The 16,116-nt window shown below is 31.1% G+C and overlaps 1 protein-coding gene and 1 long non-coding RNA gene across 10 annotated transcripts in view; both read right to left on the bottom strand.

Annotated features, from left to right (window-relative positions):
* LOC127071768 (dopamine D2-like receptor) overlaps nucleotides 1-16,116 on the bottom strand; it is a 125,392-nt gene that overhangs the window by 48,887 nt on the left and 60,389 nt on the right. The gene's annotated exons all lie outside the window — the stretch shown is intronic.
* The window catches only part of LOC127071788 (uncharacterized), a 37,489-nt gene continuing 27,916 nt past the window's right edge, over nucleotides 6,544-16,116 (bottom strand). Inside the window, exons 2-3 of the long non-coding RNA XR_007785223.1 lie at nucleotides 8,061-8,211; nucleotides 6,544-7,220 (exon numbers count right to left, since the gene is read on the bottom strand). This is a non-coding gene — a long non-coding RNA (uncharacterized LOC127071788). The remainder of the gene's footprint in view (nucleotides 7,221-8,060; nucleotides 8,212-16,116) is intronic.

Here is a 16,116-nt window from a genome sequence, read left to right as displayed (position 1 = left end):
GGGATGTGCAACGAGGAATATTCTATCGAGTTAATATCAAAACATCAAGGGAATATACGACCTCGATATATACGGTTAATTGCTAACGTAATGGTTAGGAAGATCAAGGGAGAGAGAAAGAGAGAGAGGTAAAAAGAAAAAAAGGAACTAATAAGTATCGGAATCCTCCTTTTACGTCGTCCAACTGGTTCGTTACGATCGATAAAGCTATAGTAACGAGACTAAATTCTCGGTAATACCTCCATGATAATACCAATTAAACAGACTTTCGAAATATTGACTTCAATTCTCTTTCAACCTGATTTTCTTTCGCGTTTAAACAAATAACATATAGTATAAAATCTATATTTAACGATTGACGATTGATTTTATTAGAATAATAAAAAAATAAAAATAAAAAAGAAACATTAAACAATACGACTTCTGTATGATGTGATAGACGAACATCAGCAAGCGAATCAAAATAGATTGACCGTGAAGTAATCGATCGGATATTTTACAATACACTAATAGGATATATATATATATATATATATATATATATATATATATATCGGATATATGTATAACATTGTTATTTTAAAATACAAAAGAATGTTGAGAAAAAAGGATTTCAAAAGTTTTTATTTAATAATACTACATGTGCCATTATAAATTTCATTATTCATTAAATAAAATTGTACAGATCATTTTTGGATATCCTGTATATATCTGTGATGTACTTTTTCTAAGACAGTATGTATATATAAACGACGAGTTTTCCTGATTGCTTTACTTCTTTTTCTCAATCGTCTTCGTAGAAACGAGAACGAATCGAAAGGTCCCGATTGCTAACGAGGTTTTGTTGAATTTAATTACATCGCCATCGACTCGGAGTAGGACGATTCTTTACTTTGCTTTCTCTCTCTCTCTCTCTCTCTTTCTTCTTGTCTCCCTCTCTCTTTCTCTTTCTTTTTCTATCTTCCTCTCTTTCTCTCTTTCTCTCTTTCCTCGTCTATCTTTCTCTACGATATCATCGTTCCCATCTGCCATACCCTTTTCTTCTCTCCACACTTTACTACCCCTCTAATACCTTGCGACCACGTTATCACCACATCAGACTACCTACTACTTTTCTCCCTTTCCCGAGACACGTAATAACGTTATAATACTCTACCATGGTCTTATAGCTAACTTTTTTTTCATCTGCCAAAAACAAAAGTGACCATTTTTCTTGTCGAATAAATATTTCTATCTATTTTATTTATTTACTTATTCATTTATTTTCTTTCTGTTTTATCTCTATTTTTTTATATTTTTACTTTTTTTATTTTTTTTTTTTTATTTTCTTTTTCTTCTTTAGATGTCGATGATTTTCATTTTAACGAGAGAAAAATAGTGATGTTACGAGAATTCGTAACAAAAAAAAGCGCTTGCAGGTAATAAAAAAAAGAAAACTAAAATGAACTTTTCATTTATACGAATCGAATATCATTTATATATATATGATATATATGTTGATATATATGGCTAGATATTTTTTTTTCATTCGTATTCAAAGTTCCAATCGATAGAAATTCTAACTATTTCTAATAAAATATTACTTTACAAAAGGATAATTTAGACCTTACCAAAAGCATAACAGCTGACAGCGAAATGGATTAGCAAGCAAGTGATCCGCTTATTACTATTAGAGATGTAAGCTCGAATTTCCGGAAAACGCCGCAAGCGGTAATTTCCGGTGCCGGATGCAGAGTTGATTATATCCATCTATACTTGTGTATATCTCTACGGAAACGTTAGGAAACGTAAACCATGAAGACAGAAAGAAAGAAAAAAATAAAGAACTAAAGAAAGAAAGAAATTAAGAACGAAGGAAATCCTAGAAAATATCTGCAGGAGACGTAAAGAAAATTACGATAATCTCCTTGCATTAACAAAGTTAAAAATTTATTTTGTATTATTTCTTTCATTTTTGCAACAGAAGAAAATTTATTCTTAATCCGTTTGAAAGAGAAAAAGAGAGTGAGAGAGAGAGAAAGAGAAAGAGAGAAAGATGATTAATCGAAACGAGAGTAAAACAGATGCTGAGATTATAGTCGTCACTCTTCTCGTTTACTTCTCCTATCTGTCGGCAACAGTTAAATTAAATACACTAGCTTAAACATGCTCCCAGTTCACAAGCTTAATTACTACTTCGTAGTCTGTGAGATACTTGTTGACCAGCTTTGTAAGTACATCACTCCGCCTTACTTCGTTAACACCACCGGAACCGCATTGTTATCTACGAGATATCACTTGAGTTTTACTTTGTTGATATTAAAAAAAAGAAAAAAGAAATTAGAGCATTTTTCATCTTCGAAAGAACGAAACAAAAAAGAATTCAGGATGAGCTTTCCAATTAAATTGGCCCCTCTTACAAATAAATATACAATTTCTATTTATAGAAAAATATATGTCGGGAGAAAAATGATTTACTGTTAATTAAAAAAATGTATTACATCGTCGAATAAATGTATTTACTTTTTCTACTTTTAACGACGATGAAAACAAAGAAAAGAAAGAAATAAAAAATTATATTTTCCTTTCAATCTATCCTAAAAAATTATATTTTCCTTTCAATCTCTTCTATCCGATTTTTTCGTAGGATAAATTTTTTCTCTTCCAAATCCGATATATTGAAAATGATAGTTTGCTTTGTTTGCTTAAACCCTTTGCTTTGTTTGACCGATAAACTATAAACACATCTCTCTGTCGAATATAACGAAGTGAAAAATAGACTAAGCAATCTAGACCAGAATCGGGTTTTCAGTTTACGGATTATAACGGAACGACGACCTATTGTTTTGTAATTTTAAAGGATTTTCACGTTTGCAATCAGAGAGATTCAATTTGATACAATATACATTTTTCATAGTCTTCATAGAAACTTGTCTATAGACACACATATGTATATATATATATATTCTATTGTCTATTTAAATTGTATAAAATACAATAGGATCTAATATAATTTGAGAGAGTATCGATCTGTATAATACCTTTTAAACGATACGAAAGTAAATCGATCGAGTATTATAACATTTATGAAAAATATTATCCTACATGATTATTCGAAACCGATTATATCTATGGAGATTTAATCAATTTTCTAATAGGAAATGTAATGCCACGTTAACTCGCATTATAATTCTCTATTGGGAATAATAGATTACATTATTTTAATCGATTTCATTCGAAAACTGACTGTGGTCATCGTTAGAGTTCCCACGTTCTAGCAAACGATCATGAAACGAGTCGAACGAAATTAACGTCGAACCGAACGACATATTCCCTTGCTAATCGGAAACAGGTTTGCTGTTTCAAAGCTCTAAGTGAGGAAACTCGAACCTTTGTCCCCTTATCCATAAGCTCCTTTCATTAACCGAGTGAAACTTTGTCCGCTTCTTAAGACGATAAAATAAGAGATTAATAAGTCTAGTAGCGTAAGAAAACATAATTGCGAAAGAGAGAGAGAGAGAGAGTAAGAGAAAAAGAGAGAGAGAGAAAGAGAGAGATCGATTTAAACGATACAGTAAGAACGATCTCAAATTAGGATATTTTATTTTTTTTCATATCATTTTGAAACATGGTAACTTTTGAATCTTTCTTCTCTTATCAATTTTTTTTTTATTTTTCATACGTTAATTTTTTTCTCAATGAATAAATTGCTACGAAAGACACATTTATTTTCTTTAACAATTGCATTTTAAAATAAAACGAATCGACCATTGAAGCTTTCATTGATCTCTCGCCCGCAGAAATTTCTTGATAAATCGATATGTATGTATAACACGAGTACATAAAGGAAATTTATCGGATAAATTTGTTCGACCGCAACTACAAGTACATGACCAATTTTCTCCTTTTCCTTCTTGGAATAAGTCAGTATTGGTTAAACCATTTAAAGTCCTTCGAGTACATACATATGTAAAAGTATCATATACGTAACTGGATTTTAAATGAATCCGAATGCAAGAAGTCTTGTTCAATTTTAACGTAACCCGATGAAATTGTATAATATTACGATCAGTTATCCGATTATGCAAAAATATTGTTAGCAAGTTATATAAATGTATTTTCTCATTCGATCAAATAAATGAAAACAATACGCATGGTAATCACCTTTTATCTAAATGAAGTTTCGCAATTTTCTGCAAAGAATTTTTTTTCTCTTTCTCTCTCTGTTTCTCTCCCTCTCTCTCTCTTTCTCTACATATATATATATGTATATATATATATATATATGTATATATAAATGTTTGTATATATGTATAAGTATATGTATATCGTTGCAACAACTTTGATGTTTAGGAGTTAACTGTGACACGGGATTAAACTTGACCCGAACTAACTTTCATATCAGCCGACATGGACACGATAGTAGCACTAAACAAAAGTTTATATCTTTTCTTTTTTCTTTTTTCTTTTTTCGGAATCGCAAATGTGTCGATAATTTAAGAGAGAAAATAAAAGAGAGAGAAAGTGTGTATATATTCTACTGGAAATAGAACTGTAAAAAATTAATTAACGAAACGACAAAATTTCATCTTCCTAATAATCGATAAAATAAACTCTGAAATTTTTTAAAAGTTAGGAATTTATTTAACGCGAATTTTTTTATTGCAATTTTCTCGACGGGGGGGAATAAGACGATGTATAACGCGTCTTTATAAAGGTTTCTTTTTTTTTATTACTAAAACGAGCAAAATGGAGAGAAGAAAAAAGATAATAAAGAAGTCAGTTGATAATCGATGAAATATGAGCCGACAAAGTTAAGCCAATCTTCTCACCACTTTCTGTCTCGACCCCCTGCTGTTATACTCTCTCTCTCTCTCTCTCTCTCTCTCTCTCTCTCTCTCTCTGCTTCTCTCTCCCTTTCTATCTCTGGCCTCTTGATAAACACATAAATATATTAAATGTTACCGGTGATTAAAAATTCAGAAAACGGCAAAGTTTCATTAAATCTTTCTCGATAAATTATCTGCTAACATTTTGGTTGCCTTAAATAGAAACAAAAAAGAAAAAGAAAGCAAAAGAAAAAAAGAAAAAAAAATATTTACATACAATATCAATTATATAAAATTAAATATAATAAATGAAATGCAAAGGAAAGGAAAATTAATGGTTAAAAATGTTATATATATTTATTTTAATTATTTAAAATTGAAAGAGATAATTTTTGTTTTATCATAAAGACTTGTAGGAATTTATCTAGACAGTCGAATTAGCTGTTAGAATTCTAAAGAAGAAGTTATGAATTATGAATTTCACTGACTTCAAAACGATACCTCTGCAATCCAGCGAAGTGAGAGATGAAAGCAGAGAAGAGAAGAGAAGAGAAGAGAAGAGAAGAGAAGAGAAGAGAAGAGAAGAGAAGAGAAGAGAAGAGAAGAGAAGAGAAGGAACGAACGTCTCTCGTGGATTAGCTTTGTCCGCGTTCTCCTTCCAACGACTTTCTCGATTTCGTCGGCAAGAAATGCGTGAAGCATCCTTCTCGCTGGAGTTTCTGAAAGCTTATACGGCACTTGTTGTTTATTTCGCCATTTTATCGCAAAACAAACAATAGCGAGTCTCTTTTCTCCCTTCACAATGTTTTTCTACGTCAACCTATCTATAATACTTATATCGTTATAAGAAAAAATACTAATATTTCACCCTTTAGATCAACAAAGTAACACTCGTATGTGTTAAATCTTTCAGGTGGAAGAAGAAAAAAGAAAAAAGAAAAAAGGAAATATTAAGTAAGCAAGTATTTTTTAAGTTGGTATGGAATTAAAGATGAAAAAAAATTTTTTTTTGGGATCATTTATGATAAAAATAAATATTACGAGAAGAAAGCTGAAGTTATGACCTTTAAAATGATCTTTGTTTGACCTCTCTACGTTGTTTCGTTTAGAAGATATTCGCCTTTTAAAGTGGACTTTCGTAAGTAAATAAAAAACAGCTGTTTCATTCATTGATCTATCGACGTAGTACGAGGTCTTGGATTTAAATCGTATTTCGCTGGAAAAAACAAACGAAGACGAGTTCTTTCCATATATGGAATATACTACTACTCCATATATGGATATACTATTCCATATATGGATATAATTCTTGGAATTAAATTGGGTCAACTAGTAAACCGGTTTTTTTACTACCACTTTTACTCAAGCATTACTCACACATACATACATACGAACTTCTTTCGTTTATACAAGAATTATAATTCTCATCTTTAAATACGAATATCTCCTGAACGAGAAGTCCTAAAAGCATGAAACAAATATTGTTTTAAAGGGTAAAATTTAATCTACACCCTCGTACACTTTAAACATTTTTAATTTGAAAGTTGTTGTCAAAAAAAATTATTAAAAAATGTCAAAGTAAAAAATATTTTTTTTAAATAAAAACTTTAAATATTAAAAAAATTCTGTTGTTACTATTATTCGTAATGTTCTTTTTTCTTCTTGATTTGCGAGGTTTCTAAAAGGGTAAAAAAAATATTTTTCTTAATAAATTTGTTAGTAAATCGATTTGCAATGAAATTTGACAAATATAATATTTCTTTCGGTACTCTTTGACGTACAGAATCGCTTATAACTTGTTCCAACTATCTTAAAAAGAGATACGATACAATCGTAATATAGGACAACCCTGGAATATTCTTATCTCAACGTATTCTAGCTGCTCCTATCGCTCTCTTGTTCGCCTCATTAATTTCAAAAGGGATTCGTGAAATCTTTATCACGTCCTCTCACATTCTCTCATTTTTGTGAAAATGTTACATAAAAGCTTTCGTCAATTGTTCGTAAACGTTCTTGCTATATCCTTTATCTAAATTAGAAAATAATAAGGAAGAAAATTTAACAAATATTTTGCATACGAAATAAATATCGAAATAAAAATTTTAAGATGAATGAATTAGATCGGTATTGTAAAAAAAAAGAAATAATGAAAGAACTTATAAAATAGTAAAAAAAAAGTATCATTCTTTTACTTCATCATTGTAATTCTAAACGAAACGCAGGTATATTAAAATCCTTAAATTAAAATGCCTTTGTAAAACTATACTTAAGATTTTTTTAAAATAAGTGTCCTTTAACTCTTAGGTTTTATTCGGGTTTCACAAAGACTCGTTTTCTTCTTTTTTCTTTTTTTCATAACTCCACTGAAACGGACGACGTAAAAAATAGGTTTCTTGTTTCCACTCTGCTAAACTATTTAAAAAAAAGAAATATATATATATATATAAGTAGAAAATTATTATTTCTTATATGCTCGTATCATCTCGTGTTATTTTTCAGGGATAATAACCACAATAAACTGTAGTAAATATTTTCTATTAGTAATGTCGTCATAACACGCAACGTAGAGGAAACAAAACTTTAACTTTGTCTTCTTTTTCTTCTTTTCCTCCTTTGAAAGAGACCGATGGTAGAAACTACAAGCGTTTCTCTGTCGAATTTAATTTAAAAATTAATTTTACCTTGCTTTGGCTCACGATACATCATTTTACTATCACGTACCGGCTCGTTTCTTTCTTTTTTTTCTTTTATTTTCTTTTTTTGTTATTCGTTACCCGTATTGGTTGTGAAATTAATTAAAACGTCGTGTTTTTCGAAATATGACAAACAACATTCTAAAGAGAAATAGAGAGAATGGAGATTATACTCGAGAAGATTATAAATAAATTAAAACGATATTTACTTTTTTTCAGTATTTAACAATCTCTAACAGAATTTTGTATTACGCAGAAATTATGTAAATTACGCAGTAATATAAAAGTTATGATATTATATATACTTAAAAAAAAAAGAAGAAACGTGCATTCAGAATGTTAGGATAACTATTAATGAAATGAAATTTAATTTTAATCGATAAAATGGAAAGAAACTTTAACATAAACGCACACACACATATATATACATAATATAAAATATATACGCACATATATATATATATAATCATATAAATATATACATATATGATTCTAAAAATTATATAGCATTATATAGGATTAATGTTAATCGTTTTAAAAATCACATTATTCTACTTACATAATTACGAAAAGAAGGAAGCGAGACAGATCGAATTCGTAGTTGACGCACCAACAGCAGAAGACGGAATGATTGTGCTAGGACGATAGGTACGCATATACGAGAAGGTCACGAGTAAACAAAGAGATATGTGGATCTTGTCTGCGTCACACTAAGTAAGATAAACGAGATAAGTAAACACTATTAGATCATCACGTACCTTCTATATTATTCTTGTTATCAAACGTTTAAAATAATTTAAATCTTCTATACTATTTCGATTAATCAGTATTTTTCATACCTTAATTGAAAATCAGTATAAAAATAATTATTATTCTAACATTTACATATATATGTACATACATACATCATACATATATATATATATTTATACACACACACACACACACACACACACACACACACACACATATATATATATATGAAACAACAATTATAAAGATAAAATGAAAGAAAAGAACGAAAGAATCGTTGATGTCATGACTTTAATTCGATTTTCGTGTTCAAATGCTTGGTGAGAAGCCCTTAAGCTCGCAGGAAAGAAGCCAACTGGGACGCAATAAAATTTCTCAATGACGTAAAGACGTGAACCTAAGTGGCTAAGTTCTTACCCATTGGAAATAAGATATCTTTCTTTTTCCTTTTTTTTTCACTCTTTTCATCTTTCTTTTTTTCCTCTTTTCTTTTTCATTTTTCTTTCCTTTTTTCTTTTAATTTTATTTCACTTCACGTAAAAAGGTTATATGCGTTGAAACGTACGAACGAATCTCGTTTTAATTTTTCATTTCTCTCTATCTCTCTTTCCCTTTACCTACTCTTTTCTAACGAGCGTAATCGGTTACAAGTACTACGTATTATCTTCGAAAAAGTACTATGTACTATAAAGAAGAAAAACTTTGATCCGGTTGTTGTCTAGAATTCAAAAGGTTTTATAATGATTCGTTCGGTATTAAACTTCGAAAAAATATATAAAGGTAATTGATTCTCATTATAAACGTTGTTACATCGTTAGAAAGAAAATGAAAGAAAGATTTTTCTTTTTAAATCGTTACAAACGTAGATATATATACGTATGTATGATCGTTACCTTGATCTATACTAGGTATCTTCTATTTCCTTTTATTTTTTATTTTTTATTTTCTTTTTTTTTCAAAAGATAGAAGAGTCCTTTGGGACGATCAATATGATTTCTCTGGTCAGCTTTCACGTGTCTCGTTCACACACTAGCTTCGCACGAGCACTTTTCGATAAAAGCTTCGGAATCATGTTGGTCCGGCGAAGCGCTTCTGATTCGATCGCTCGATCTTTCCAAGTCCTTCGATCGATCTCTACGATCCATTTAGTTCGATTTTATAGACCACTCGAAGGATACCATCGAATAGTACTCGCTCTCGATTTCGTTCTCGAAAACTTGTTCGAAAACTTTTTCTCTGTTGGAATTTTATATGTCAAATTCAATCAAATATATAAATAATATCGAAATTAAACAAAAGTATGTTAAGTATATATCGTTTTAAGACAGCTCGATATACGAACTTATATTAACTTTAGATTCTTTATATACACGTTGTGTCAATTAAAAAATCTTAATATCAATTTCTAAAAAAAAAAAAAAAAAAAATTATAAAAAATGATACAAAACGAAATCTTATACTATTTTCCTACATCGATTCGATTGCAACAAACATCTCGTTAAAAAAAAAAGTAAAAGAAAAACCCAAGAAACGAATCATAGAATAGATCTAATACATAGCGATCAAACGTTCTTGTTGTCCATATCTAACATTTTTAATTTCCCATAATATGTAAGCTAGATTTAATAAAAAAAATATATAACTTTTCGAACCTAGGTATCATTAACTTTTTATCCATCAACCTACCATGTAATTCTCATAATGTAATTTGAATTTGAATACTCGACTTCTGCTCCTTATTGGACCTTTCCCTTTTCTCGAACTAGATAGAGGAGACACGCACGAACGCATCTCCTTTCGTGCCCTTCTCAAGTCGAACTTTTGACCGTTTCGATGTCAAAGGATAAGGTCCTTACGTGACCGGACTCGAAATTTAACTTTTCTTCCTTTCCCCTTTACTGATCATCCTTTTCTCTCTCTCTCTCTCTCTCTCTTTCCTTCTCTCTCTTTATCTAAGCCTCCTTTCTCTTCGTTTGCGTCCTCTTTCCTACCGAAAGCCGTTCGAAATGGGAATCGTGAGAGAAGGGTGGAGCTATTTTATGCGCGACGCATGCGTAAACCGTTGCAGGAAATAAGCTACCACTTTGAACGAACTTTCAGACATTAAGGGCACGTCTTTAACGTAACGCCTTCACTCTCATAAATCTTTCAAATTGAACTTTTCGAATTCTATCGAATCATTATCCCGATCTCGTGCGATCAAGCGCAGGCTACCTTTCGATCTACGGATTTCTCGTTTACGAAAGAAGATGAAAAAATAAAAAAAAAAAAGAAGGGAGAAAAGGCTTCGGAAAATGTCAAGGACCGAAAAAGACGAGGTAAATGATCGAATCATCTTTTGTGCTTTTTGTTTCTTCTTCTTCTTTTTTCGCAGAGGTTTTTTTCTTCATCTTCTTTTTCAAAGCAACACGTACTACATCGTTTATTTTACCATTACTTGAACAAGTACCCTAAGGTTGTGTCTGGTCTATCAAGGATAAAGCAATAAAAATTCACGAGGATTTTGTCTGGTCGGAATAGCCAAGCCTAGTGGCACGCACTCGACGATTCCGTCCTTAAGAAAAAAGAAAGGAGAGAGAGAGAGAGAGAGAGAGAGAGAGAGAGAGAGAGAGAAGAAGAGACAGCTATTTTAGTGGCACCGGCTTCTCTTCGAACTTTTTACGAGCTCCTTTCAGAGCCTTCGTCTTATCGACGACCCTTCTCCTTCGATCGAATAATTTCTGGAGAAATACACTTACCTTATATAACTATGTATAATAAGTTACATCTCCGAAGGGAAGAAAATCAGACGTTCGTAAAATAGTATGAAAGAAAAAGTGAAAAGTTAGCCTTAGAGAGATCGGATACGTATATACCTACATATATACATATATATATATATATATATATATATATATATATATATATATATATATACACATACGTATATACACATATATCGAAATGGTGAAGAAAAAGTACGAAATCTCGTGTACTCAAGAAGAAAAAACGAGATGTACCGAACATCCCCAAGTGAAAATATCTCTTTCCCTCTCTCTCTCTTTCTCTCTTATTCTTTCTTCCTTTCTTTCTTTTTCTTTTTCTTTCTGTATAAATACAGTACCTACTTCGCGGTGTATCCTCGCACGAACCACTTCGCAAATTATGTGCAAAGATCCGCAGGGTTGCTCGTTCTCCATGATTTTCCCTTTTATATCCTCTTCCCTCTCCTTTTTTTCTCGTTTACGCCATATCGTATAGTCTCGTACGAGGACGCAAACATACTTGTTCGTTGCCAAGTTCGTTCGTTATACCAGAGATAAACAGGGCCTCTTACTCGACAACAAGTGCCTTGCAAAGTCGTCAGGTTTACAAATAACCCCTTTCCCTTGCTATCTCTCACCAACTCTTCAACCTTTACCCGTGACCCCTTTTAAACATTCTACGCGTTACCGCATGGATCTGCATTTACTTGCGCACAACTTCATGGGAAAAAATCTCTACTTCGTCTTCTTCTTTTTCTATCTTTTTTCTCTCTTTTTTTTTCCTTTTTTTTTTAGGATAAGCTATTTATTCAAAGACGTTTCTTTACGTTGCTTGAGCTCTCTTTACGACATTTCTACAAGCAGCGTTAAGAGGGTACAAGATTAAGCTGTAAAAATTCCATGTCTCCGATTTCTACAAAGCTATTGGTCTGCTATTTCTCGTGGGTGTTCCTCGAACAAAGAATTCCGACAAAAGATAAAGGAAGGTACAAAGAGAGAGAGAGAGAGGATGATAGTGATAGTTATTTCTCATTTTACATTGAAAAAAAAAATAAAGAAAAAAGAATAAACAACGTGTAAGGATTATTAAAAGAATTTTTTTCTTTTAATTATTTATCATTTATATTACAAGGGATATATGCACATGCACTTTTACTTTATCAGTTTTATTTATTTTTTTCTTTATTTCTTTATTTCTTTCTTTCATTCTTATCTTTCTTCCTTTGTTTCGTTTGCGAATAAGAAAAGAAAATATAAGGATGAACATTTCTAATACGTTCAAATTTGTTTCAAGTGCCATGGGAATGCATACACACGTGCATACATATAGTACACGTGTAGATGCATACAGATGTGTAAATTCTTCCTTTTTCCGTCTATTCAGCATCATTCTTTTTCAACCTTTGCAGCCACATACATACGAATCTATCGCGAAATTAGATTTCCTGTCCGGCTTCCGCGATTTCGTCGGACGTTGGATAGAAACGACGAAGGCAAAGAGAAGCGATATACGTTTGCCTTTTTCCAAGTTGCCCACCTTTCCTCACCCTGTCCTTTACAAGAGTACCGTAAATTTCCGCTTCTCCGCGTCGAAGATCGCCCTAGAAACGCGGATATTGAGACGAATGTCGTTTGCAAGCATGGCAGAGGAAAACCACTAAACGAAGAAGGACAGCTACAGAGAGAGAAAAAGAGAGAGAGAGAGAGATACAGGCCAAGATGAATAAAAAAGTGTCGGAAATTTGCTTCAAGCGAATTCCTTTAATTCAATACCCGTTAGTTTACCATCAAAGTCATGATTTTCAGAAAATTGAATGAATATCGAAATTTTATTCAAAATATATCATATATACAGATATTTATATATGTATGTGAAACGCGATTGAATGAAATTTAACATGTTAAAATTTAAGATAGACGTAATAATAGATCGATTTATAAATAAATATTTTGTTCGTCGTAATAAATGTTAGTTATTGGGTTAATAAATAAATCGGAAGAAATAAAAGCACTTTTACGCATAATTACGTCCGCGAGTTTATGAATTAATTTTAAAAAGCTTTTTAGTCATGGGTAATATATTTTTGTTTTTGTGATAATGAAAATTTTGTAAGTAAATATAATATTATATATATATATATTTACTCGTAATAACTGCACTTAGAATTCGTCAGTTAATATTGATAAGCTTTTACTCGTAACTACAATTATTTGTTGATTAATCAAATCTTATATAACCGATCTTATATTATCAAAAAAGAAAAAAGAAAAAGATAAAAAAGAAATAGAAAATATGTTAGTAGCAAACAATTTGAGTACGCTTTAGTAAAGGCCAGCGTGTTCTAAATCGATAAGTTTTTCATCGTAAGTCAAGGATTTATTCTTTTTTACTTCGATGAGCCAAGAAGAAAACAAGTTTTTCGATCAGCATTATCAAAGTTGGAAAATCGTTTAACGTCGATCGTCGTGAAGTATCGAGATTTTCTTTTTAAAAAATTTCTTTTCGTTTTTATCTTCGTTTCTATATAAGTTGGTACGTTACGTACCTTAGAGATTTATAAAAGGAAAATGGAAGAAGTTAGTATTGATTTGGATTATCATTAACGACCTTTGTCTGAAAAATATGCCCTCGATTATCGTTTTAATTAAATCGATGAATCCATTTCAACTAGGACGATTCCACTTGGCCGAGCAATCCCTTAAGTATAAGTAATCGACGATGGGAGGGTTAAATCTTCTTATGGAAAAGAAATCTCTTCGGTAACTCTTCGCGCCTTGGTGGCAAGGAAGCTAAGGTCTTCATCTTTCTTCGAGGAACTCTTGCATAACTTCAAGATAAACTTCTACTCCATAAATTATTTCAAGAATATGCGTTATGTTTAAAGAGTATGTTCTGGATGCGTTAATCTCAGTTTGCGAATAAGGGTTGAATTTCTCGAGAAGTAGAGATCATCCTTACGACGACGTTAAATAACCAGATGATTGTATAGTATACGAAGATACTATAATGATGAAATCATTTAAAATGACTTCTCGAAATGTATTGTTATTGTTATGTTATATGATTGTGTTTTTGTTTATTTTCTTGTTTATTTTTTTTTTGCCTTCATTTTCGACGACATAAAATCTCTATATGTTATTATTTAAAATCGGAATTTATTTAATTATAATTTAAATTAAAATTTTAAAATCCTTTTGTGCAACCGTTCATAATTATAATAAACTACAGAACGATGAGAAGTTACTGGGTAAATTAGAGGCTCGAAAATAATGATTTCCGTGCCGAGAAACAAACAGAAAATTCTCATTAACAATAAATTTGCTCGAATGGTAAATATAATTATAGAAAAAGGAGATGCGTGATAATCAAATAATAAAATCTTATAAGGTAATAAATGTTCTAACGAAAATAAAGTTTTACTATCAACGATAAAATTATTATAGACAATTAAAAATTAAAATTTTATATTAACGAAGTAATAAAGCGACATTTGTTATAGTTATTACACATTTCATTTCAATATTTTTTTCATTACACGTGGAAGAAATTTTACTATAAAAATGTTTATAATTATAGTCGGATAATTATATCATACCACGTAAAACTATTAAACTTGAAGTTGCGAGTTGGTTGAAATTTCGTAAAGAGGATTTAATGTATCACGCATATTACGTACATACATTAGGACAAATTTAGGGACTAATTAGATGAAATTTCTCATCTAGTATCGATGCTTTGATATGCTTCCTTCAAGAGGATCGATGCTTAAAGGTAACCGACTCTAAGACATATGATTTACTTTTGGCGAAGTATCTTGTTATTCTCATAAGGGAAAAGCTTCATCGATCATGGGTTCCCATTTCTAATGGTAATTCTGCCAGCAACATCAATATCATCGGAAAGCTTTTTAAAGGTAGAAATTGACCATCGATAAAATCAAACATTGTACATCGACAGTTCTTATCGATCATAATAACCATTGATCATCATAAACATTGAAAAATATTTATTAATAAATATATTCAAAAGATAACACAATCGAATTAATTACAAAACGAGAGAAGATCATTCGAAGATACTACGGGAATAATTTTTATGAAGGAAGTACCAAATTAGCAGATCTCAGTTAGAAATCCTTAGGGATTTAGTAAAATTTTTACTGGATAAATAATTCATTGACGTTATCTTTTCTTTCTATAACTCGAAGCAAAAAAAGAAGAAAGAGAAAGAGAGAGAAAGAGAGAGAGAGAGAGAGAGAGAGAGAAGAAAATAAAAGTACTTATCACGTAAATCTGGAGCACATGAATGATAATGGATGTGATGTAACATAACTTTTCCTGATATCGTGTATATGAAATATTCAAGTCGGCGTTTAAAAGACAAAAACAAGAAAAAGAAAAGAAGAGAAAAGAAGAGAAAAGAAAAGAAAAAGAAAAAGAAAGAAAAAGAAGGAAAAATGATTCTTATCGATTATCGACACATGAATTTATTTAAGTTATAAGGAAAGTCATATACTTATATACTTCGAAGATAAGTATTATGAAAAAGTTGTTTCGAGGACGCGGTAAAGAATGATCATACCATGTAGAAGGATGCAAAGGAAACATGCAAAGAAGCATGCAGCAATCTTTAGGGGATTCTCAAGGATGGCCATCAGGTAAGTAAGTAAGTAGGTAGGTAGGTAGATAGGTTGGTAGTGCTTGGCACAGTAACCTGGAAGGCTTTACCAGTAGATAAAGTTTGTTGGTAGGACGACCGGCGAGCAAAAGTCGCTTGATATTTTATTCATAGACGAACTTATGTCATAAAAGCAATCCTGCGTCCTCGCTTCTCCTCCTTCTTCTACTTCTTCTACTTCTACTTCTACTTCTACTTCTACTTCTTCTTCTTCTTCTTCTACTTCTTCTTCTTCTTCTTCTTCTTCTTCTTCTTCTTCTTTTACTTGTTCTTCTTATTCTACCACATCCATTCTTTCTTTTTCATATTTTTTTTTCACCCTTTTTTTCTCTCTTTCGTTTTTTCTTCCTTTCTTTGATCCTCACGAAAAGAAACGCGGATACCTGGTAATAGTATAAAGAAAGTATAAAGAATAAGAACAGACTATTATTTTTATAACA

The sequence above is a fragment of the Vespula vulgaris genome, chromosome 23 (genome assembly GCF_905475345.1).
Source record: "Vespula vulgaris chromosome 23, iyVesVulg1.1, whole genome shotgun sequence".
In the NCBI taxonomy this organism is placed as follows: Eukaryota; Metazoa; Arthropoda; class Insecta; order Hymenoptera; family Vespidae; genus Vespula; species Vespula vulgaris.
The sequence above is the reverse complement of the archived record's forward strand: the minus strand, read 5'-3'. Positions and strand labels throughout refer to the sequence as shown.